The sequence below is a fragment of the Arachis stenosperma genome, chromosome 1 (genome assembly GCF_014773155.1).
Source record: "Arachis stenosperma cultivar V10309 chromosome 1, arast.V10309.gnm1.PFL2, whole genome shotgun sequence".
NCBI classification, from domain to species: Eukaryota; Viridiplantae; Streptophyta; class Magnoliopsida; order Fabales; family Fabaceae; genus Arachis; species Arachis stenosperma.
This window is the reverse complement of record NC_080377.1, coordinates 33,669,590-33,693,592: the sequence shown is the minus strand read 5'-3', so window position 1 is coordinate 33,693,592 and position 24,003 is coordinate 33,669,590. Positions and strand designations below refer to the sequence as shown.

Sequence of the window (24,003 nt, the reverse complement as noted above, 5' to 3'; positions counted from 1 at the left end):
AATGCAATTACTATTGTTCTTCTATTCAATTCCGCTTGTTCTTTGTCCAAGATATCACTTGTTCTTCAACTTGATGAATGTGATGATCCGTGACACTCATCATCATTCTCACTCATGAACAAAGTGACTGACAACCACTCTTGTTCTACAAGCATATGAGGCTCTAGTGTTTATCTCTTGGATTCCTGATACACGATGCATGGTTGATCGCCTGACAACCGAGTGCTCGCCTGACAAACGAGCCAGCCATTCCGTGAGATCAGAGTCTTTGTGGTATAGGCAAGAACTGATGGCGGCATTCAAGAGAATCCGGAAGGTCTAACCTTGTCTGTGGTATTCTGAGTAGGATTCAATGATTGAATGACTGTGACGTGCTTCAAACTCCTAGCAGGCGGGGCGTTAGTGACAGACGCAAAAGAATCACTGGATTCTATTCCGGCCTGACCGAGAATCGACAGATGGATAGCCGTGCCGTGACAGGGTGCGTTGAACATTTCCACTGAGAGGATGGGAGGTAGCCACTGACAACGGTGAAACCCTTGCATAAGCTTGCCATGGAAAGGAGTAAGAAGGATTGGATGAAGACAGTAGGAAAGCAGAGAGACGGAAGGGACAGCATCTTCATACGCTTATCTGAAGCTCTCACCAATGATATACATAAGTATCTCTATCTTTATCTTTATGTTTTATTCATCATCTATACCCATTTGAGTCTGCCTGACTAAGATTTACAAGGTGACCATAGCTTGCTTCATAGCAACAATCTCCGTGGGATCGACCCTTACTCGCGTAAGGTATTACTTGGACGACCCAGTGCACTTGCTGGTTAGTTGTGCAAAGTTGTGTAGTGATCACAATTTCGCGCACGAAGTTTTTGGCGCCGTTGCCGGGGATTGTTTTGAGTATGGACAACTGACGGTTCATCTTGTTGCTTAGATTAGGTATTTTTCTTCAGAGTTCTTGAGAATAAATTCTAGTGTTTCATGATGATCTGTTGAAGTCTGGCTGGCTGAGAAGCCATGTCTAATCTTATTGGACCGAGGTTTCAACTTATCATCACAAGAGCTTGTTGATTTCTATCAATCTTGCTATTGTAGCAATGATCTGCTAAGGCTTGGCTGGCCTTTGGCCATGTCTAGTGTTTTGGACCGAAGCTTTCTTTGGAAGCTTGGCTGGCTGTGAAGCCATGTCTAATTCCTGGACCGGAGTCTTAGACTAGCATTGCAATGATTCCTGGAATTCAAACTAAGAATTCTGAAAGCTTTATTTTCTATTTTCATATAATTTTCGAAAAATCCAAAAAAAATTTCAAAATCATAAAAACCAAAAATATTTTATGTTTCTTGTTTAAGTCTAGTGTCTAATTGTAAGTTTGGTGTCTTGCATGCATTGTTTATTTGATCTTGGTTCTATTTTCAAGTCAATAGTACAGGGAACTGAAGATTCAGAACATGCAGCAGAGGAATTACACAGAAAAAGCTGGGCGTTCAAAACGCCCAGTGAAGAAGGACAGACTGGCGTTTAAACGCCAGCCAGGGTGCCTGGTTGGGCGTTTAACGCCCAAAAAGGTAGTGCATTGGGCGTTAAACGCCAGAATGTGCACCATTCTGGGCGTTTAACGCCAGGATGGCACAAGGGGGAGGATTTTGTTTTCAAAATCAATTTTTTTTAAGTTTTCAAAGTTTTTCAAAATCAAATCTTTTTCAAATCAAATCTTTTCAATCAAATGTTTTCAAAATCAATTTCTTTCCTTTTTCAAAGATACTTACTAACAATTAATGATTTGATTCAACATTTCAAGTATATTGCCTTTTCTGTTGAGAAAGGTTTAATGTTTGAATCATATCTTTTCTTGTTAGGCAAGTCATTAATTTTTAAAATCAAATCTTTTTAAAATTGTTTTCAAATCATATCTTTTCAATCATATCTTTTTAAAAGCATAATTTCTTATCATATCTTTTTAATCACATCTTTTTCAAAACAGTTTTTAATCATATCTTTTTGATTTCTAATTTCAAAATCTTTTTCAAAAATTACTTGATTTCTTTCCCACTCTTGATTTTCGAAAATTAATTAAAGTTTTTCAAAAATGTTTTCAAAATATTTCACTTGATTTTCGAAAATTTCTTCCTCTCTTCCCACATCCTTCTATTTATGGAATACTACTCCTTCTCAATGCACAATTCAAACTCTATCTAGTTAAGTTCGAATTCTCTACCTCTTCCTTCTATTTTTCTTCTTCTCTGACACCTCAAGGAATCTCTATACTGTGACATAGAGGATTCCACATTTTTTTGTTCTCTTCTCTTTCATATGAGCAGGAACAAAGACAAAAGCATTCTTGTTGAAGCTGACCCTGAACCTGAAAGGACCTTGAAGCGAAAGCTAAGAGAAGCTAAGGCACAACTCTCTGTAGAGGACCTAACAGAAATCTTCAAAGAAGAAGAACCCATGGCAGCCGAAAACAACAACAACAACAACAATGCAAGGAAGGTGCTGGGTGACTTTACTGCACCTACTCCCGACTTCTATGGGAGAAGCATCTCTATCCCTGCCATTGGAGCAAACAACTTTGAGCTTAAGCCTCAATTAGTTTCTCTAATGCAACAGAATTGCAAGTTCCATGGACTTCCATTGGAAGATCCTCATCAGTTCTTAGCTGAATTCTTGCAAATCTGTGACACTGTCAAGACTAATGGGGTTGACCCTGAGGTCTACAGACTTATGCTATTCCCTTTTGATGTAAGAGACAGAGCTAGGACATGGTTGGACTCACAACCTAAAGAAAGCCTGGACTCATGGGAAAAGCTAGTCAATGCCTTCTTGGCAAAGTTCTTTCCACCTCAAAAATTGAGTAAGCTTAGAGTGGAAGTCCAAACCTTCAGACAGAAGGATGGAGAATCCCTCTATGAAGCTTGGGAAAGATACAAACAATTGATCAGAAAATGTCCATCTGACATGCTTTCTTAATGGAGCATCATAGGTATTTTCTATGATGGTCTCTCTGAACTATCCAAGATGTCTTTGGATAGCTCTGCTGGAGGATCTCTTCATCTGAAGAAGACGCCTACAGAAGCTCAAGAGCTAATTGAAATGGTTGCAAATAACCAATTCATGTACACTTCTGAAAGAAATCCTGTGAACAATGGGACAAGTCAGAAGAAAGGAGTTCTTGAGACTGATACTCTGAATGCCATTCTGGCTCGGAATAAGATATTGACTCAACAAGTCAATTTGATTTCTCAAAGTCTGTCTGGAATGCAAAATGCACCAGGCAGTACTAAGGATGCTTCATCTGAAGAAGAAGCTTATGATCCTGAGAACCCTTCAATGGAAGAGGTAAATTACCTAGGAGAACCCTATGGAAACACCTATAATTCTTCATGGAGGAATCACCCAAATTTCTCATGGAAGAATCAAGAGAGACCTCAACAAGGTTTCAACAATAGTGGTGGAAAAAACAGGTTTAGCAATGGCAAGCCTTTTCCATCATCTTCTCAGCAACAGATTGAGAGCTCTAAGCAGAACACCTCTGACTTAGCAACCATGGTCTCTGATCTAATCAAAACCACTCAAAGTTTCATGACTGAAACAAGATCCTCCATTAGGAATTTGGAGGCACAAGTGGGACAGCTGAGCAAGAAAGTTACTGAACTCCCTCCTAGTACTCTCCCAAGCAATACAGAAGAAAATCCAAAAGGAGAGTGCAAGGCCATCAACATGGCCGAATTTGGAGAGGAGGGAGAGGAAGTGAACGCCACTGAGGAAGACCTCAATGGGCGTGCACTGACCTCCAATGAGTTCCCTAATGAAGAACCATGGGAATCTGAGGCTCAAAATGAGACCATAGAGATTCCATTGGACTTACTTCTGCCTTTCATGAGCTCTGATGAGTATTCTTCCTCTGAAGAGGATGAGTATGTCACTGAAGAGCAAGTTGCTAAATACCTTGGAGCAATCATGAAGCTAAATGACAAGTTATTTGGAAATGAGACTTGGGAGGATGAACCTCCTTTGCTCACCAAAGAACTGGATGACTTGTCTAGGCAGAAATTACCTCAAAAGAGACAAGATCCTGGGAAGTTTTCAATACCTTGTACCATAGGCACCATGACCTTCAAGAAGGCTCTGTGTGACTTAGGGTCAAGTGTAAACCTCATGCCTCTCTCTGTAATGGAGAAGCTAAGGATCTTTGAGGTACAAGCTGCAAGAATCTCACTAGAGATGGAAAACAACTCAAGAAAACAAGCTTATGGACTTGTAGAGGATGTTTTGGTGAAGATTGAAGACCATTACATCCCTACTGATTTCATAGTCCTAGAGACTGGGAAGTGCATGGATGAATCCATCATCCTTGGCAGACCCTTCCTAGCCACAGCAAAGGCTGTGATTGATGTTGATAGAGGTGAACTGATCATTCAAGTGAATGAAGAATCCTTTGTGTTTAAGGCTCAAGGATATCCCTCTGTCACCATGGAGAGGAAGCATGTACAGCTTTTCTCAAATCAGAGTTAAGCAGAGCCCCCACAGTCAAACTCTAAGTTTGGTGTTGGGAGGCCACAACCAAACTCTAAGTTTGGTGTTGAACCCCCACATTCAAACTCTAAGTTTGGTGTTGGGAGGTTCCAACATTGCTCTGAGTATCTGTGAGGCTCCATGAGAGCCCTCTGTCAAGCTACTGACATTAAAGAAGCGCTTGTTGGGAGGCAACCCAATGTTATATTTTATCTACTTTCTTTTGTTATTTTATATTTTTTGTAGGTTGATGATCATAAGAAGTCACAAAATCAATTGAAAAAGCAAAAACAGAATGAAAAACAGGAAGAAAAACAGCACACCCTGGAGGAAGAACCTACTGGCGTTTAAACGCCAGTAGGGTTAGCAGTTGGGCGTTTAACGCCCAGTCTGGCACCAATCTGGGCGTTTAACGCCAAAAAAGGGCACCAGACTGGCGTTAAACGCCAGGAAAGGGTAAGAACCTGGCGTTAAACGCCAGAAATGGGCACCAGCCCGGCGTTTAACGCCAGATTTGGCACAAAACGTGTTTTTGCATGCCATTTGGTGCAGGGATGACTTTTCCTTGACACCTCAGGATCTGTGGACCCCACAGGATCCCCACCAACCCACCACTCTCTCTCTTCTTCTTCACCCATTCACCAATCACCTCAATACCTCTTCCCCAAAAACCCTGGACCTATCAAATCCCATCTTTCTCTTCACCACTCACATCCATCCTTCATAAAACCCCACCTACCTCACCTTTCAAATTCAAACCACTTTCCCTCCCAAACCCACCCATACATGACCGAACCATGAGCCCCCCTCTCCCATATAAACCCTTCTTCACCCCTTCATTTTCACACAACCTAAACACCACTTCTCCCCCTCTTTGGCCGAACACAAAGCCATACCCTACTTCCTCATTTCTTCTTCTTCTACTCTCTTCTTTCTTCTTTTGCTCGAGGACGAGCAAACCTTTTAAGTTTGGTGTGGTAAAAGCATTGCTTTTTGTTTTTCCATAACCATTTATGGCATCCAAGGCCGGAGAAACCTCTAGAAAGAGGAAAGGGAAGACAAAAGCCTTCACCTCCGAGTCATGGGAGATGGAGAGATTCATCTCAAGGGTGCATCAAGACCATTTCTATGAAGTTGTGGCCATGAAGAAAGGTCAACTTTGATCAAAGGTTGGACCAAGTCCTCATAAACATTTGTGAAGAGGGCGCTCAATGGAAAAGAAACTCAAGAGGGAAGCCGGTTCAACTGAGAAGGCATGACCTCAAGCTCATCACTAAGAAAAGGATGGAGCAAACAAGAGACCTCACTCATCATGAAATCCTTGAGATACCTCAAGGGATGCACTTTCCTCCACAAGACTATTGGGAGCAAATTAACACCTCCCTAGGAGAATTGAGTTCCAACATGGGACAACTAAGGGTGTAGCACCAAGAACACTCCATTCTCCTCCATGAAATTAGAGAAGATCAAAGAATCATGAGAGAGGAGCAACAAAGACAAAGAAGAGACATTGAGGAGCTCAAGCACTCCATAAGACCTTCAAGAGGAAGAACAAGCCGCCATCACTAAGGTGGACCCGTTCTTTAATCTCCTTGTTCTTTATTTTTCTGTTTTTCGAAAATTATGCTTTATGTTTATCCATGTTTGTGTCTTATGATCATTAGTGTCTATGCCTTAAAGTTATGAATGTCCTATGAATCCATCACCTTTCTTAAATAAACAAATGTTCTTAATTGAAAAAGAGAAGAATTGCATGAATTTTGAATTTTATAACAGATTAATTATTTTGATGTGGTGGCAACACTTTTGTTTTCTGAATGTATGCTTAAACAGTGCATATGTCTTTTGAATTTGTGATTCATGAATGTTGGCTCTTGAAAGAATGATGAAAAAGGAGACATGTTACTGAGGATCTGAAAAATCATAAAAATGATTCTTGAAGCAAGAAAAAGCAGTGAATACAAAAAAAAAGAGAGAAAAATGAAAAAAAAAGAGGGAGAAAAGAAAACGAAAAAAAAAGAGAAAAAGAAAAGAAAAAGAAAGAAATAAAGCTGTGATCCAAGGCAAAAAGAGTGTGCTTAAGAACCCTGGACACCTCTAATTGGGGACTTTAGCAAAGCTAAGTCACAATCTGAAAAGGTTCCCCCAATTATGTGTCTGTGGCATGTATGTATCCGGTGGTAATACTGGAAGACAGAGTGCTTTGGGCCACGGCCAAGACTCAATAAGTAGCTGTGTTCAAGAATCATCATACTTAACTAGGAGAATCAATAACACTATCTGGATTCTGAGTTCCTAAAGAAGCCAATCATTCTGAATTTCAAAGGATAGAGTGAGATGCCAAAACTATTCAGAAGCAAAAAGCTAAAAGTCCCGCTCATCTAATTGATACTGATCTTCATAGATATTTTTGGAATTCATTGCATATTCTCTTCTTTTTATCTTATTTGATTTTCAGTTGCTTGGGGACAAGCAACAATTTAAGTTTGGTGTTGTGATGAGCGGATAATTTGTACGCTTTTTGGCATTATTTTTAGTATGTTTTTAGTAGTTTGAGTTGAGTTTTTAGTATATTTTTACTAGTTTTTAGTTAAAATTCACTTTTCTGGACTTTACTATGAGTTTGTGTGTTTTTCTGTGATTTCAGGTATTTTCTGGCTGAAATTGAGGGACCTGAGCAAAAATCTGATCCAGAGACTGAAAAGGACTGCAGATGCTGTTGGATTCTGACCTCCCTACACTCGAAGTGGATTTTCTGGAGCTACAGAAGCCCAATTGGCGCGCTCTCAACGGCGTTGAAAAGTAGACATCCTGGGCTTTCCAGCAATATATGATAGTCTATACTTTGCCCAAGATTTGATGGCCCAAACCGGCGTTCAAAGTCACCTTTAGATTTCCCAGCGTTAAACGCCGGAACTGGCACCTAAATGGGAGTTAAACGCCCAAACTGGCATAAAAGCTGGCGTTTAACTCCAAGAAGAGTCTCTACACGAAAAATGCTTCATTGCTCAGCCCAAGCACACACCAAGTGGGCCCGGAAGTGGATTTTTATGTCATTTACTCATCTCTGTACACCCTAGGCTACTAGTTTTCTATATATAGGACCTTTTACTATTGTATTTGAATCATCTGATCTAGAGAGAATCTTCTGATCTTTGGAATCTTTTGTTCTTTAGATCTTTTGATCACTTTGGGAGGCTGGCCTCACGGCCATGCCTAGACCTTGTTCTTATGTATTTTCAACGGTGGAGTTTCTACACACCATAGATTAAGGTGTGGAGCTCTGCTGTACCTCGAGTATTAATGCAATTACTATTGTTCTTCTATTCAATTCCGCTTGTTCTTTGTCCAAGATATCACTTGTTCTTCAACTTGATGAATGTGATGATCCGTGACACTCATCATCATTCTCACTCATGAACAAAGTGACTGACAACCACTCTTGTTCTACAAGCATATGAGGCTCTAGTGTTTATCTCTTGGATTCCTGATACACGATGCATGGTTGATCGCCTGACAACCGAGTGCTCGCCTGATAAACGAGCCAGCCATTCCATGAGATCAGAGTCTTCGTGGTATAGGCAAGAACTGATGGCGGCATTCAAGAGAATCCGGAAGGTCTAACCTTGTCTGTGGTATTCTGAGTAGGATTCAATGATTGAATGACTGTGACGTGCTTCAAACTCCTAGCAGGCGGGGCGTTAGTGACAGACGCAAAAGAATCACTGGATTCTATTCCGGCCTGACCGAAAACCGACAGATGGATAGCCGTGCTGTGACAGGGTGCGTTGAACATTTCCACTGAGAGGATGGGAGGTAGCCACTGACAACGGTGAAACCCTTGCATAAGCTTGCCATGGAAAGGAGTAAGAAGGATTGGATGAAGACAGTAGGAAAGCAGAGAGATGGAAGGGAAAGCATCTTCATACGCTTATCTGAAGCTCTCACCAGTGATATACATAAGTATCTCTATCTTTATCTTTATGTTTTATTCATCATCTATACCCATTTGAGTCTGCCTGACTAAGATTTACAAGGTGACCATAGCTTGCTTCATACCAACAATCTCCGTGGGATCGACCCTTACTCGCGTAAGGTATTACTTGGACGACCCAGTGCACTTGCTGGTTAGTTGTGCAAAGTTGTGTAGTGATCACAATTTCGCGCACCACCTGGCCATGAACCTGAGCTGGGACTGGCTCACCCTCTTCACTGAGCTCGGCAGAATCGTTGGAGTTGATGGGGCTGGTGCAGAAGCAGTCTGTGAATGATCCACTTTGGTCTTTTTCGAAGTAGCTTGTGATTGTTGGGAGCTGACAACTGGCTTTTTCTTTGGGTGTGAGGGTGGTTTGTTGTTGTTGCCCTTTTTCTTCCTACTTCCACTCTCAGTAGCCTTACCAGAAGCTGTCTTGGCAGAGAGTCTGGAACTTTTTCTGACCCCTTTCCGTGACCTCCCCTTTGAAGTAGAAGTAGCAACATTGTTAACCTGCGCACAAAACAGATGGGGAGATAATTCAATGACCAAAACAACTAAAGACACAAGTAAGTAAAAGAATAAATAATTAATGACATATTGTTACAGTAGGGTTTGGAATTACTTTGCGCTTCTTTGGATAACTCCTTTTGTTATGACCAGAGCATAAAGAATAAGAACACTTTTGTTGTTGTCCTTCACGAGATAGTCCAGTCCTAGTAGCTTGCTCATCAGCACCTCGTGCCCTCTTCTTCTTTGGCCTCCGAATGGGTTTTCTATAAATGGGAGGTAACACATCCTCGAATTGAGTTTTGTCCCAAAGGTTGGGCCCATTAACAGAGAAGACAACATGTTGGTAGCAGGAGATGTATGCAACCTTTTTGTAGTAGTCAGCAACATAGGTGTCCACGTTGAAGCACATTTTTCTTATACAAGTCATTGCATGTGCACAAGGAATTCCAGACAGTTGAAACTTCCTACATGAGCACTCGTGATGCCTAAGATCAACTACAAATTTTTCCTTCCCCCTCTGGATGCTAACCATTTCATATCTATCACGTCCAGCATACACACTCACCCAATTCTCACTTAGTTCTGCCTGTTTTTCTACCTTAATTCTAATTCGGGGTAACACATCTCTGTTGTAAGGCACTATTCTATCCCTATTATCAGCATAACATTTCATTATGTAAACCCGGATATCCTCTAACATAGTTACTATTGGCTTCTCCCTAGCCTCAACCAGAACAGAATTAAAAACTTCACACATATTGTTCACTAAAGTGTCATACCTAGGTCTACACTCAAACCTGTGACGACACCAGTACTTTGTCGGAATCTCCATTAGATAGTTGTATGCTCCTTGATCCACTTTCTCTATCTCACTCATTCTTCTTTCCTATTCTTGAAGATAAGTTGCCTTGGCAGCATTGATGGGGGAAAAATCGTTGGTAAAGAATTTCACAAAAATAATCACATTGCAAGTATAGATCTAAATCAAAAATTAAACCTCAATCAAATTTAATTTGTTTGTCACTAAAGCAAACCCAATAAAAATAATCGAAGTATTAAACCTCGGGTCGTCTCTCAAGGAATTGTAGGGAGGTATGTTACTATTGGTTATGGAAAAGTATCTTTTTTGGGTTTTTATGTAAACTAACTATTAAGAAAAGTCCTAGCAAGGATTGATAATTAGAATTCCTATCCCCATTATCATAGTCACTTGTGATGGTAATTGCCCTTTGTTATCACTTAGTTAACCTCTAACAATTGAATGTAAGTCAAGTGAGAAAATCAACTTGAGTTCACAAGTCCTAATCAAAGGCTAGAGTTAGTGAAGCTCAAGCCAACTAGCTAGTTTCAATCACCAACCAACACAAGACTTTGACAATTCAAGAGTCTCTGATTACTCAATCTAAACTAAGAACATAAAAAGCTAATTTAAAATCCAACCAAGCATTCTATCAAACACTTGGAAGGTACAAAATAAAAGCATGGAAAAGCAACAAGAGAATGTAAATACTAAAACCAATAATTGCGAAATCAATGAAAACAAATAATAGAAGAAGCAATAAACGTGAAATACCTCAAATTGCATTAAAAGAGAAATCAAATCTAACATGAGAATTCATAAACTAAATTGGCAACATAAAGTCATCAACAAGGAAAATAAATAAAATAGAATGCTAGAACAATTAAAAATAGAAGAGAAACTAAATTGAAATAAGATAGAATTCAGAAATTGAAAAGGAATAAAACTAAGACCTAAAACCTAGAGAGAGGAGAGAGCCTCAACTACATCTAAAACCTAACTAATGTGTAAAGTGAATAATGAGAATTGAATGAATGATTCCTCCACTCTGCAGCCTCTAATTTGTGTTTTTGGGCATAAAATTGGGTCCAAAGCAGCCCAGAAATATCCCCCAGCGTTTTCTGATACGTGCAGCACGTAGCTCTGTCACGCGTACGCGTCGCTGAACTTTTGCAAGGTCAGGCGTACGCGTGATCCACGCATACGCATCACCTAACTGCATGGCAACTATAGCAAATTGCATATCATTTTGAAGCCCTGGATGTTATCTTTCGAAAGCAACTAAAACCGGCTCATTCGAACCTCTGTAGCTCAAGTTATGGTCGATTTAGTACGGAAAGGTCAGGATTGACAGCTTAGCAATTTCTTCAATTTCTTGTGTTTCTTCCACTTTTGCATGCTTCCTTTCCATTCTCTAAGTCATTCCTGCCCTAGAAAACCTGAAATCACTTAACACACATATCACGGTATCGAATGGTAATAAGAGAGAATTAAAATTAGCAAATTTAAGGCCAAAGAAGCAAGTTTTCAATCATAGCACCACTTTGGGAAGGAAAATGTAAAACATGCAAATTATATGAATAAGTGATGCACCACTATTTCATGGTACATCTTGTATTTAATTGAGTAGATTTTATCCACTAGTCTCACACTTATTCATTGAATTCGCATGTTTTACATTTTCCTTCCTGATTTTGTGCTATGATTGGAAACATGCTTCTTTGGTCTTAATTTTGCTATGTTTAATCCTCTTTTATTACCATTTGATGCGTTGATATGTGTGTTAAGTGTTTTCAGAGATTACAGGGCAGGAATGGCTTAGAGGATGGAAAGGAAGCATATAAAAGTGGAAGGAATACAAGAAGTTGAAGGAACTGCAAAGCTGTCAGCCTGACCCTCTTGCACTAAAACGGCCATAACTTGAGCTATAGAAGTCCAAATGATGCGGTTCCAGTTGCGTTGGAAAGCTAACATCTGGGGCTTCGATTTGATATATAATTTGCTATAATGGCCATATAGTTAGGCGACGCGAACGCATGCTCCACGCAGATGCGACGCATCTGCGAAAATCAGCGTGGCAGAATTCATTTCCAGCGAATCCTGGGCTATTTCCGGCCTAGTTTCAAGCCCAGAAAACACAGATTAAAGGCTGCAAAGTGGAAGAATGAAGAGGAAAGACTCATAATTCACTTTTCATAATTTAGATGTAGTTTTAGAGAGAGAGAGGCTCTCTCCTCTCTCTCAGGATTTAGGATTAGGATTCCTCTTAAAGGATTTAGGATTTATTATTATTTAAACTTATAATTCTTCTGAGCTATAGGTTCAATATTCCTTTATTTTGACTTCTCTTCTACTTTGAGATACTTTAATGCTTGTATTACTTATGTTGTCTATTTGGCTTATGAGCCATTCATGTTAGGATTTTCTTTATTTAATATAAATTGAAGTATTTCAGACTTATATGTTTTGGATGCTTTGGCTTTATCCAAATTATTTTCATTCGAGTAGATTTTCTTCCCTTTTGGCCTTGGTTGATTAATTGGTAACTCTTGAGTTGTCAAACTCATTGTTGACTGAAAATTAGAATTCTTCAGAAATTAACTCGAGTTCCAATAACTCTAGCCTTTTCCAAGGAAAGACTAGGACCTGAGGAATCAAAATTATTTCATCCACTTGATTTACCTTCATAGTTAGAGGTTGACTTACTGGGAGAAAAATTCAATTCTCATCACAATTGATAAGGATGACTGGGATAGGACTTCCAGTTTTCATACCTTACCAAGAGTTTTATTAGTTATTAATTTATTAATTCCCTGCAATTTATTTCTCTTATTCAAACCTTTTTCAAAACCCCGAATTATACCTTTCCATAACCAATAATAATTCATACTTCCCTGCAATTCCTTGAGAAGACGACCCGAGGTTTAAATACTTCGGTTATCAATTTCAAAGGGGTTTGTTACTTGTGACAACCAAAACGTTTGTACGAAGGGATTTTCTGTTGGTTTAGAATCTATACTCACAATGCGACTATATTTTTACAAAATTCTTTACTAGCAAAAATTCTAACGTCAATAAGTGTGAGAATAATGGGTAAATTCACTAAATTAAGCACAAGATAAACCCTAAAAATGTGGTTTATCAATCTCTCCACACTTAAACATTAGCATGTCCTCATGCTAAGCTCAAGAGAACTAAAAGAGTGAAGAGGAATGGTAGAATTTATGAAATGCAAACTATCTATATGAATGCAACTAAATACAAAATGCTTTTACCTACTTGGTTAAAAATAGATAAACCTTTCAAGAACAAATATGAACTAGATTTCACTAATTCAAATAAAAAAAATGAAGTACAAATAGACTTGCAAGAAGAAGATAGCTCATGAAAGCCAGGAACAAAGAATCGAGCATTGAACCCTCACCGAAAGTGTATACACTCTAATCACTCAGGTGTTTAAGGTTCGATTCTCTCAATTCTCTACTAATCTTGCTTTCTAAGGCTTGCTCTTCATCTAACAATCAACAAAAATTAAATGCACAAATACACAAATGAAGAGGTCTTTTGAGGGTTGTAATGGGGTTAGGGTCAAAGTAGGATTGTATTTGGTCAAGTGGACTAAAATCTGAATCCTTAATTAACCCAAACTTCCCACCTAACTTAAGACAATCCATGTAATCACAATACAAAATTTAACTACCCATTAACTGTGTTTACCACATATTCATGCATTCCAATTTTGAGTACAGTGCATATGCATTGCTATCACCATTTACTTTGGGGCATTTTGTCCCCTTTTATTATTTGCTCTTTTTTTCTTTTCTTTTTCTCTTTCTTTTATTTTTCTTTTTTTTTTATTTTTTTTATTTTGTCTTTCTCAATGCATATGATTAAGGTATTGCATGCATAAACATGTGCTTAACATTCTTGTTCATATTTTCTCAAGAATACACAACACTCAATTCTCAAACCAAATGTTTTCAAACCCAACTTTCCCATACTTAAATCATGAGCACTCTCACTAGTCTAAGCTAACCAAGGATTCAAATTAAGGACATTATTGTTTTACACTTAGAGTTAATGATGAGCTAAAGTAGAGAACAAAGATGGTAAAATAGGCTCAACTTTGGTTTGCAAAGGATAATAAAAAGGTTAAGGCTATATAGGTATGTGAGCTATAGTGAATAAAGGCCTCAATCATATAAGTGCATGCATACATCAAATAATGAAAATATAGACTCAAGCAAGACAAAGATCTCAATTTTAGAGAGAACAACACACACCAAAACAAAATATTGGTTGATAAAATGCAACCAATCAAATAGGTTTAAAACCTCACTGGTTGTGTGTGTTCGAGCTCTAAAACCATGTTCCAAATTAAGAATCTTCAAACAAGTTTAACAAAAATTTGATTTAAATTAGTGAAATACTCTAAAAAGTTTTTTGAAAAAGAAGATATCACTTCAACCAAGTAGTGGTAAAGTATGCACGAAATCTAACAAGCATGCAATCAAACATGCCAATGCAACAACTAATTTAACAAAGAAAATTAAACATTGGTGTTGAGACAGGAAAGTAACTAACCCACGAAGATTGGTATCGACCTCTCCACACTTAAAGATTGCACCGTCTTCGGTGCATGCAAAGATGTGCAAGTGGATGGTTGCTATAGATGATGAGCTTTCCTCAAAGAGTGTTCGGCAGGACTTGTTTGTCTCCCCATTTAGAAGTGTTCCGTTCCCCTTCTTGGTGGCCATCCTGAAAGAATAGGAAAAGGAAGAAGAATAACCCACAAACAAAGATATGAAAATAAATAAAATATGGATGGGTTGATGCCAAAAAATACGAGGTTCTCAACTACATGGTAGCTACAACATGCAAGTGAGAAAGCAATAGAAGTAAAGGGCATATTAATAGTGCAAGAATTGCAACAATGAGGGAAAGAGAGTGAGTCATAAAAGATTAACATTGACATCTAAATAATATCACCCAACAGTGTAAAACAAGTCACTAAGCACCAAAATAATGCCAGAAAGATGCAACAGTTGAATAAGAGCATTTAACACCAATAGAAAAATAATAAACTTAGAAAAAAAAATAAACATGCACGAAGTTAAAATGTAATGAATGAAAATATGCAAATGAATTAAGTAAAAGAGAATGAAAGAGAATAAGGATGAGAAGTTAAAGAAATGAAGAAGAATGAAGTAAGAAAGGAAGAAGAAAGAATAAGAAAGGAGATATAAATGGAGAAGAATGAAAAACAGGACGCGGCGAGCGCGCGCAGGTCACACGTGCACGTGAAAACAGAAACAGCCATGCGACGCGTAAGCGTTGTCCACGCGTACGTGTGGATGGCCAAAAGTGAACAATGACACATGAGCGTCGGTCACGCGTACGCGTGACTACTCGCGTGCTAAACGCGCGATTTCAGCACAGTGGCAGCCGAACTCTCTATTCAATTTACCAAAAATGCCGTTTTTCATACCACGCATACGCGTCGTCGACGCTTACGCGTGGATGTTAAAAAAATGCAGGTAACGCGTACGCGTGGGTCACGCGTACGCGTGGGGTGGCTTGTGCGCCAGGCACCCCTCTCGTGCGGTTCCAGCGTAACTCTCTGTCCATTTTTAATTAAGAGCAAACCCCCAAGCGACGCGTGCGCGTCATTGACGCTTATGCGTCAAGTGCAAACATAATTTTTTATTTTAGGCAAATATGCAGAATTGAAAAAGGATCACACACATGTAATGAAACAAGGATAAGCAAATAAATAAATAAATAAATAACTATAGAAAAGGAACAGTATACCCTGGTGGGTTGTCTCCTACCTAGCACTTTTAGTTAAAGTCCTTAAGTTGGACATTTGGGCAGCTCCTTGTCATGGTGGCTTATTCTCGTCCAGGAATCCCCATCAATGTTTGCAATTCCAATAGCCTCCGGAATTCCAAACTAAGCACATAAATCCTTCAAGCAAGTTAAAGCAAGTGACAAGGCCCCAGAGTGTTGATTGTTGGAATGAATTCTAGAGTCCCAAACCTTGCTTTTACACCTGTCTTCTTGTTGATAATCATTTCTCCACTTAGGTGGTAAGCAAGATGAATTCCCAATGAAGCCTTCAAACGACATCCTAGACCCATTCAATGTAGCATGACTCCAACCTTTACAATTCAACCTTGATGGTCCAACCATAATGAGCTTCGGTTGTTGCTTCCAACCACAAATATTCCTAAGTTGGCCATCCGTCTCAAGCAAACCATATTCAAGTGGAATGAAAAAGCTAAGTGATATGAATTTTATCCACTTGAATGTTGTGAAGGATGATGGTGACTTAAGGGGAGGGCTCTCTAACAACTTTGGCAAGGTGATTTCAAGCTCCACTCCCTTGAGTTCTTTCTTGATAACTTTCACCTCTTTGCAAGCTTCTTCAATTTTAACCTCTTCCTCTTGGTAGCTGGTGCGCGAAATTGTGATCACTACACAACTTTGCACAACTAACCAGCAAGTGCATTGGGTCGTCCAAGTAATAAACCTTACGCGAGTAAGGGTCGATCCCACGGAGATTGTTGGTATGAAGCAAGCTATGGTCACCTTGTAAATCTTAGTCAGGCAGACTCAAATGGGTATAGATGATGAATAAAACATAAAGATAAAGATAGAGATACTTATGTATATCATTGGGGAGAGCTTCAGATAAGCGTATGAAGATGCCTTCCCTTCCGTCTCTCTGCTTTCCTACTGTCTTCATCCAATCCTTCTTACTCCTTTCCATGGCAAGCTTATGCAAGGGTTTCACCGTTGTCAGTGGCTACCTCCCATCCTCTCAGTGGAAATGTTCAACGCACCCTGTCACGGCACGGCTATCCATCTGTCGGTTCTCGGTCAGGCCGGAATAGAATCCAGTGATTCTTTTGCGTCTGTCACTAACGCCCTGCCTGCTAGGAGTTTGAAGCACGTCACAGTCATTCAATCATTGAATCCTACTCAGAATACCACAGACAAGGTTAGACCTTCCGGATTCTCTTGAATGCCGCCATCAGTTCTTGCCTATACCACGAAGACTCTGATCTCACGGAATGGCTGGCTCGTTTGTCAGGCGAGCACTCGGTTGTCAGGCGATCAACCATGCATCGTGTATAAGGAATCCAAGAGATAAACACTAGAGCCTCATATGCTTGTAGAACAAGAGTGGTTGTCAGTCAATTTGTTCATGAGTGAGAATGATGATGAGCGTCACGGATCATCACATTCATCAAGTTGAAGAACAAGTGATATCTTGGACAAAGAACAAGCGGAATTGAATAGAAGAACAATAGTAATTGTATTAATACTCGAGGTACAGCAGAGCTCCACACCTTAATCTATGGTGTGTAGAAACTCCACCGTTGAAAATACATAAGAACAAGGTCTAGGCATGGCCGTGAGGCCAGCCTCCCAAAGTGATCAAAAGATCTAAAGAACAAAAGATTCCAAAGATCAGAAGATTCTCTCTAGATCAGATGATTCAAATACAATAGTAAAAGGTCCTATATATAGAAAACTAGTAGCCTAGGGTGTACAGAGATGAGTAAATGACATAAAAATCCACTTCCGGGCCCACTTGGTGTGTGCTTGGGCTGAGCAATGAAGCATTTTTCGTGTAGAGACTCTTCTTGGAGTTAAACGCCAGCTTTTATGCCAGTTTGGGCGTTTAACTCCCATTTAGGTGCCAGTTCCGGCGTTTAACGCTGGGAAATCTAAAGGTGACTTTGAACGCCGGTTTGGGCCATCAAATCTTGAACAAAGTATAGACTATCATATATTGCTGGAAAGCCCAGGATGTCTACTTTCCAACGCCGTTGAGAGCGCGCCAATTGGGCTTCTGTAGCTCCAGAAAATCCACTTCGAGTGTAGGGAGGTCAGAATCCAACAGCATCTGCAGTCCATTTCAGTCTCTTGATCAGATTTTTGCTCAGGTCCCTCAATTTCAGCCAGAAAATACCTGAAATCACAGAAAAACACACAAACTCATAGTAAAGTCCAGAAAAGTGAATTTTAACTAAAAACTAGTTAAAATATACTAAAAACTCAACTCAAACTACTAAAAACATACTAAAAATAATGCCAAAAAGCGTACAAATTATCCGCTCATCACAACACCAAACTTAAATTTTTGCTTGTCCCCAAGCAACTGAAAATCAAATAAGATAAAAAGAAGAGAATATGCAATGAATTCCAAAAACATCTATGAAGATCAGTATCAATTAGATGAGCGGGACTTTTAGCTTTTTGCTTCTGAATAGTTTTGGCATCTCACTCTATCCTTTGAAATTCAGAATGATTGGCTTCTTTAGGAACTCAGAATCCAGATAGTGTTATTGATTCTCCTAGTTAAGTATGATGATTCTTGAACACAGCTACTTATTGAGTCTTGGCCGTGGCCCAAAGCACTCTGTCTTCCAGTATTACCACCGGATACATACATGCCACAGACACATAATTGGGTGAACCTTTTCAGATTGTGACTCAGCTTTGCTAGAGTCCCCAATTAGAGGTGTCCAGGGTTCTTAAGCACACTCTTTTTGCCTTGGATCACACTTTATTTCTTTCTTTTTCTTTCTTTTTCTTTTTCTCTTTTTTCCCCCCTTTTTTTTTCCGTTTTCTTTTCTCCCTCTTTTTTTTTCGTTTTTCTCTTTTTTTTTTTGTATTCACTGCTTTTTCTTGCTTCAAGAATCATTTTTATGATTTTTCAGATCCTCAGTAACATGTCTCCTTTTTCATCATTCTTTCAAGAGCCAACATTCATGAATCACAAATTCAAAAGACATATGCACTGTTTAAGCATGCATTCAGAAAACAAAAGTGTTGCCACCACATCAAAATAATTAATCTGTTATAAAATTCAAAATTCATGCAATTCTTCTCTTTTTCAATTAAGAACATTTGTTTATTTAAGAAAGGTGATGGATTCATAGGACATTCATAACTTTAAGGCATAGACACTAATGATCATAAGACACAAACATGGATAAACATAAAGCATAATTTTCGAAAAACAGAAAAATAAAGAACAAGGAGATTAAAGAACGGGTCCACCTTAGTGATGGCGGCTTGTTCTTCCTCTTGAAGGTCTTATGGAGTGCTTGAGCTCCTCAATGTCTCTTCTTTGTCTTTGTTGCTCCTCTCTCATGATTCTTTGATCTTCTCTAATTTCATGGAGGAGAATGGAGTGTTCTTGGTGCTACACCCTTAGTTGTCCCATGTTGGAACTCAATTCTCCTAGGAAGGTGTTAATTTGCTCCCAATAGTCTTGTGGAGGAAAGTGCATCCCTTGAGGTATCTCAAGGATTTCATGATGAGTGAGGTCTCTTGTTTGCTCCATCCTTTTCTTAGTGATGAGCTTGAGGTCATGCCTTCTCAGTTGAACCGGCTTCCCTCTTGAGTTTCTTTTCCATTGAGCGCCCTCTTCACAAATGTTTATGAGGACTTGGTCCAACCTTTGATCAAGGTTGACCTTTCTTCATGGCCACAACTTCATAGAAGTGGTCTTGATGCACCCTTGAGATGAATCTCTCCATCTCCCATGACTCAGAGGTGAAGGCTTTTGCCTTCCCTTTCCTCTTTCTAGAGGTTTCTCCAGCCTTGGATGCCATAAATGGTTATGAAAAAACAAAAAGCAATGCTTTTACCACACCAAACTTAAAAGGTTTGCTCGTCCTCGAGCAAAAGAAGAAAGAAGAGATTAGAAGAAGAAGAAATGAGGAAGTAGGGTATGGCTTTGTGTTCGGCCAAAGAGGGGGAGAAGTGGTGTTTAGGTTGTGTGAAAATGAAGGGGTGAAGAAGGGTTTATATGGGAGAGGGGGGGCTCATGGTTCGGTCATGTATGGGTGGGTTTGGGAGGGAAAGTGGTTTGAATTTGAAGGGTGAGGTAGGTGGGGTTTTATGAAGGATGGATGTGAGTGGTGAAGAGAGAGATGGGACTTGATAGGTGAAGGGTTTTTGGGGAAGAGGTATTGAGGTGATTGGTGAATGGGTGAATAAGAAGAGAGAGAGTGGTGGGGTTGGTGGGGATCCTGTGGGGTCCACAGATCCTGAGGTGTCAAAGAAAAGTCATCCCTGCACCAAATGGCATGCAAAAACACGTTTTGTGCCAAATCTGGCGTTAAACGCCGGGCTGGTGCCCATTTCTGGCGTTTAACGCCAGGTTCTTGCCCCTTCCTGGTGTTTAACGCCAGTCTGGTGCCCTTTTCTGGCGTTAAACGCCCAGAATGGTGCCAGACTGGGCGTTAAACGCCCAACTGCTAACCTTACTGGCGTTTAAACGCCAGTAAGTTCTTCCTCCAGGGTGTGCTATTTTTCTTCCTGTTTTTCATTCTGTTTTTTCTTTTTCAATTGATTTTGTGACTTCTTATGATCATCAACCTACAAAAAACATAAAATAACAAAAGAAAGTAGATAAAATATAACATTGGGTTGCCTCCCAACAAGCGCTTCTTTAATGTCAGTAGCTTGACAGAGGGCTCTCATGGAGGCTCACAGATACTCAGAGCAATGTTGGAACCTCCCAACACCAAACTTAGAGTTTGAATGTGGGGGTTCAACACCAAACTTAGAGTTTGGTTGTGGCCTCCCAACACCAAACTTAGAGTTTGACTGTGGGGGCTCTGCTTGACTCTGATTTGAGAGAAGCTCTTCATGTTTCCTCTCCATGGTGACAGAGGGGTATCCTTGAGCCTTAAACACAAAGGATTCTTCATTCACTTGAATGATCAATTCACCTCTGTTCACATCAATCACAGCCTTAGCTGTGGCTAGGAAGGGTCTGCCAAGGATGATGGATTCATCCATGCACTTCCTAGTCTCTAGGACTATGAAATCAGCAGGGATGTAATGGTCTTCAATCATCACCAAAACATTCTCTACAAGTCCATAAGCTTGTTTTCTTGAATTGTCTGCCATCTCTAGTGAGATTCTTGCAGCTTGTACCTCAAAGATCCCTCTCCATTACAGAGAGAGGCATGAAGTTTACACTTGACCCTAAGTCACACAGAGCCTTCTTGAAGGTCATGGTGCCTATGGTACAAGGTTTTGAAAACTTCCCAGGATCTTGTCTCTTTTGAGGTAATTTCTGCCTAGACAAGTCATCCAGTTCTTTGGTGAGCAAAGGGGGTTCATTCTCCCAAGTCTCATTTCCAAATAACTTGTCATTTAGCTTCATGATTGCTCCAAAGTATTTAGCAACTTGCTCTTCAGTGACATACTCATCCTCTTCAGAGGAAGAATACTCATCAGAGCTCATGAAAGGCAGAAGTAAGTCCAATGGAATCTCTATGGTCTCATTTTGAGCCTCAGATTCCCATGGTTCCTCATTAGGGAACTCATTAGAGGTCAGTGCACGCCCATTGAGGTCTTCCTCAGTGGCGTTCACTTCCTCTCCCTCCTCTCCAAATTCGGCCATGTTGATGGCCTTGCACTCTCCTTTTGGATTTTCTTCTGTATTGCTTGGGAGAGTACTATGAGGGAGTTCAGTAACTTTCTTGCTCAGCTGTCCCACTTGTGCCTCCAAATTCCTAATGGAGGATCTTGTTTCAGTCATGAAACTTTGAGTGGTTTTGATTAGATCAGAGACCATGGTTGCTAAGTCAGAGGTGTTCTGCTTAGAGCTCTCTGTCTGTTGCTGAGAAGATGATGGAAAAGGCTTGCCTTTGCTAAACCTGTTTCTTCCACCACTATTGTTAAAACCTTGTTGAGGTCTCTCTTGATTCTTCCATGAGAAATTTGGGTGATTCCTCCATGAAGAATTATAGGTGTTTCCATAGGGTTCTCCTAGGTAATTTACCTCTTCCATTGAAGGGTTCTCAGGATCATAAGCTTCTTCTTCAGATGAAGCATCCTTAGTACTGCTTGGTGCATTTTGCATTCCAGACAGACTTTGAGAAATCAAATTGACTTGTTGAGTCAATATCTTATTCTGAGCCAGAATGGCATTCAGAGTATCAGTCTCAAGAACTCCTTTCTTCTGACTTGTCCCATTGTTCACAGGATTCCTTTCAGAAGTGTACATGAATTGGTTATTTGCAACCATTTCAATTAGCTCTTGAGCTTCTGTAGGCGTCTTCTTCAGATGAAGAGATCCTCCAGCAGAGCTATCCAAAGACATCTTGGATAGTTCAGAGAGACCATCATAGAAAATACCTATGATGCTCCATTCAGAAAGCATGTCAGATGGACATTTTCTGATCAATTGTTTGTATCTTTCCCAAGCTTCATAGAGGGATTCTCCATCCTTCTGTCTGAAGGTTTGGACTTCCACTCTAAGCTTACTCAATTTTTGAGGTGGAAAGAACTTTGCCAAGAAGGCATTGACTAGCTTTTCCCATGAGTCCAGGCTTTCTTTAGGTTGTGAGTCCAACCATGTCCTAGCTCTATCTCTTACAGCAAAAGGGAATAGCATAAGTCTGTAGACCTCAGGGTCAACCCCATTAGTCTTGACAGTGTCACAGATTTGCAAGAATTCAGCTAAGAACTGATGAGGATCTTCCAATGGAAGTCCATGGAACTTGCAATTCTGTTGCATTAGAGAAACTAATTGAGGCTTAAGCTCAAAGTTGTTTGCTCCAATGGCAGGGATAGAGATGCTTCTCCCATAGAAGTCGGGAGTAGGTGCAGTAAAGTCACCCAGCACCTTCCTTGCATTGTTGTTGTTTTCGGCTGCCATGTGTTCTTCTTCTTTGAAGAATTCGGTTAGGTCTTCTACAGAGAATTGTGCCTTAGCTTCTCTTAGCTTTCGCTTCAAGGTCCTTTCAGGTTCAGGGTCAGCTTCAACAAGAATACTTTTGTCTTTGCTCCTGCTCATATGAAAGAGAAGAGAACAAGAAAATGTGGAATCCTCTATGTCACAGTATAGAGATTCCTTGAGGTGTCAAAGAAGAAGAAAAATAGAAGGAAGAGGTAGAGAATTCGAACTTAACTAGATAGAGTTCGAATTGTGCATTGAGAAGGAGTAGTACTCCATAAATAGAAGGATGTGGGAAGAGAGGAAGAAATTTTCGAAAATCAAGTGAAATATTTTGAAAACATTTTTGAAAAACTTTAATTAATTTTCGAAAATCAAGAGTGGGAAAGAAATCAAGTAATTTTTGAAAAAGATTTTGAAATTAGAAATCAAAAAGATATGATTAAAAACTGTTTTGAAAAAGATGTGATTAAAAAGATATGATAAGAAATTATGCTTTTAAAAAGATATGATTGAAAAGATATGATTTGAAAACAATTTTAAAAAGATTTGATTTTAAAAATTAATGACTTGCCTAACAAGAAAAGATATGATTCAAATATTAAACCTTTCTCAACAGAAAAGGCAACATACTTGAAATGTTGAATCAAATCATTAATTGTTAGTAAGTATCTTTGAAAAAGGAAAGAAATTGATTTTGAAAACATTTGATTGAAAAGATTTGATTTGAAAAAGATTTAATTTTGAAAAACTTTGAAAACTTAAAAAAAATTGATTTTGAAAACAAAATCCTCCCCCTTGTGCCATCCTGGCGTTAAACGCCCAGAATGGTGCACATTCTGGCGTTTAACGCCCAATGCACTACCTTTTTGGGCGTTAAACGCCCAACCAGGCACCCTGGCTGGCGTTTAAATGCCAGTCTGTCCTTCTTCACTGGGCGTTTTGAACGCCCAGCTTTTTCTGTGTAATTCTTCTGCTGCATGTTCTGAATCTTCAGTTCCCTGTACTATTGACTTGAAAATAGAACCAAGATCAAATAAATAATGCATGCAAGACACCAAACTTACAATTAGACACTAGACTTAAACAAGAAACATCAAATATTTTTGGTTTTTTTATGATTTTGAAAATTTTTTTGTGTTTTTTCGAAAATTATATGAAAATAGAAAATAAAGGTTTCAGAATTCTTAGTTTGAATTCCAGGAATCATTGCAATGCTAGTCTAAGACTCCGGTCCAGGAATTAGACATGGCTTCACAGCCAGCCAAGATTCCAAAGAAAGCTTCGGTCCAAAACACTAGACATGGCCAATGGCCAGCCAAGCCTTAGCAGATCATTGCTACAATAACAAGATTGATAGAAATCAACAAGCTCTTGTGATGATAAGTTGAAACCTCGGTCCAATAAGATTAGACATGGCTTCTCAGCCAGCCAGACTTCAACAGATCATCATGAAACACTAGAATTTATTCTCAAGAACTCTGAAGA

At 39.5% G+C, this 24,003-nt stretch overlaps 2 non-coding genes across 2 annotated transcripts; one reads left to right on the top strand and one right to left on the bottom strand.

Moving 5' to 3' along the window:
* Positions 1–2,856: 2,856 nt before the first annotated feature.
* Positions 2,857–2,960, bottom strand: LOC130948649 (small nucleolar RNA R71). Its single transcript, XR_009073139.1, has one exon. It is a non-coding gene; the product is annotated as a small nucleolar RNA R71 (small nucleolar RNA).
* A 19,037-nt stretch (positions 2,961–21,997) lies between these two features.
* Positions 21,998–22,101, top strand: LOC130948648 (small nucleolar RNA R71). Its single transcript, XR_009073137.1, has one exon. It is a non-coding gene; the product is annotated as a small nucleolar RNA R71 (small nucleolar RNA).
* Positions 22,102–24,003: the final 1,902 nt, after the last annotated feature.